Here is a 2,498-nt window from a genome sequence, read left to right as displayed (position 1 = left end):
TTTTTTTTATTTTACTAAGGGTAGTTTCGTTATTAGAAAAAATATTGACAAGTTTTAGTAGTTTGGGGGGCTGGACAATGTCACAATTAAAAATTTAAAGAGACATTGTTAATTGAGTGGTAATTTGATAGGAATATATGAACTTCCTCCTTTAATTATTTTGGCTGAAAATATGGATCGGGGCGTAGGAGACTAGAAGTTTATCTTTTATCTAGTCATAGGAGTTTATTTCCATTTGGTTGTCGTAGGAAATAGGAATAAAAATAACTGAAGAAGTAATTTTCAGTGATGAAGTCACTGTAGGAGTTGAATTCGAAGATCATATAATTCAATTCGAAGGTCATATAATTCAATTCTAAGTAGGTTTTATCCGTCCAGGCGGCTCCATTTAAAGAGAGGAACGTTCAATAATGATAATTAATGCAAAAAAATCTCTCAAGTAGTCAAACTTTTATTGTTTGCAGTAAAAACCTCCAATTTCCTGTCGGTGGAAAATTGGCCTCTGACCCCAATTAAAAACGCAAAGACATATGTGCTCCCACACATTTATTGACTTGGGAAATGCAAATTACATCACGACACACCCTTTCACCATCCATCTATTGTGAAGAATAATAATAATAATAATAAATTAAAGCTGAATTGTCATAACCATGTCAGCGTAGTAGGATATATGCATAGGCGTTATTTGGTAAAAATACCATATCACGTCCTAAATTAGTTGTTGAAAAAAAAAAAAATAGAGTAATAACCGATATAGAAGTAGTATTAAAACAATAAAAAAATATTTGTTTTGTAGTGAATTTTTTATTTGAATAATAATAAAAAGTAAATAATATGATATAAAAAAATGATAATATTTTAATGTTTATTTTTTGAAAAAAGTGAGATGAATAGTATTTGGGGGTGGGAGGGTATTTAACAAACCCGCTATAAAATTTTTTTTTTGAGTAATCTTATTCATAATAAATCAATCAACATGAGCAGAGAGCTTAGTTGAAACAAGATCAGAGATACAGTCCGGAATTGAAAGATTCCAAATGTGATCCATGATCATTCTTGTGGCCTCCTTGGCAAGTTTGTGGGCCCCATTATTGGCATTCCTGCTCACATAGCTGATTTGCCATCTAGAAAAATCGCTTGGGAGAGACCTGGTATCGTCCACAAGCTGGTCGAATTTACTGCACGTCGGGTCCCTTGCCTGAATGGCATTGATTACTACTTGAGCATGACCTTCCACTATTATACTGTGAATGCCCAAATCCTTACAAAACCGAACACCTTCAAACAAAGCCATGGCCTCAGCTGCAGTGGGTTCCAGGAAACCAGACTTCGTGACACTTCTTCTAGCCGTTACCCGGCCTTCATGATCTCTCACCAAAACACCCACTCCGATCCGGCCAAGCCTCAGATCAAGGGCAGCGTCACAATTTACTTTAAACCACCCCTCAGGTGGTTTCTTCCATTGTTGCTGGGCCTCCACCTGAAGAAAATGCTTTGGTGAACTGGCCATATTAACCTGCTTGACTTCATCTACTGCTTCCCCAACCGCAAGCACGAGGTCAGTGGGGTGTGTGAAAACCCCTTCGTGCATCCATTTGTTTCTTCTGAACCAAAGCCGCCGAGCAGTTTCGATAAAAATCTCAATTTCATTTCCCACCCCTTTGTTAAAAATGCCTTCAGCAACCTGGAAAAAATCAGAAGTGGGAAAACAACTTTTCTGGAAAATCTTCTCACTAACCCCCCAAGTATCCCTTGCTGCGATGCATCCCCAGAGAACATGGAAAGTAGTTTCAGCTTCTGTCTCACAGAAAGGGCATGATGGATCATTGATTACTTTCCTCCTCACCAAGTTATCCCGTGTGGGCAGTAGATTGTGACATGCCCGCCAAAAGAAATTCTTCCAGGAGTTTAATTGGGATACTCGGTTGCCACAGCCTTCTCCATATATCACTCCCATCAACTCTCCTTGAGCACTCAGCAGAATATAATGATTCCTACTCCTTTGCTATGTGGTAGGCACTTCTTACATAGAATTCTCCCTTAGTAGAGCCTCTCCAGATTTGGATATCAGGCTGATTACTTAAGCTAATTGGAATACTCTGAATCACCCGCACCTCTTCTGGGCTGAAAATCTCCTCCAATAAAGTTTGCTTCCACCAATGGGCTTCTGGGTCAATTAAAATTACAGACCCTTGCGTCTGCTGCCAATGGTTTTTAGGGAGATTGGACACAATAGGTACTATGTGTAGGAAGCCATTTGTCGCCATAGATGTGCACACTGGCCCCATTCCCAATTCTCCAAATTAAGCCCTCTTTTACAAGTGACAAAGTGCTTTGAATGCTTCTCCATGCAAACGAAAGTTTGTTTCCCACTTGTGCCTCTAGGACGGAACTAGTTGGATAATACTTCGCCTTCAAAATTCTAGCAATAAGGCTGTTTTCCTCCTTCCACAACTGCCAACATTGCTTGGCAAGTTGGGCTTTGTTAAAACAAT

General features: G+C 39.1%; 1 pseudogene; it reads left to right on the top strand.

Moving 5' to 3' along the window:
- Nucleotides 1-1,990: 1,990 nt before the first annotated feature.
- The window catches only part of LOC132180562 (probable CoA ligase CCL9), a 2,471-nt pseudogene continuing 1,963 nt past the window's right edge, over nucleotides 1,991-2,498 (top strand).

This window comes from Corylus avellana, chromosome ca5 (assembly GCF_901000735.1).
Source record: "Corylus avellana chromosome ca5, CavTom2PMs-1.0".
NCBI classification, from domain to species: Eukaryota; Viridiplantae; Streptophyta; class Magnoliopsida; order Fagales; family Betulaceae; genus Corylus; species Corylus avellana.
Note: the sequence above shows the minus strand (reverse complement) of the source record. Positions and strands in the feature narration are given on the sequence as shown.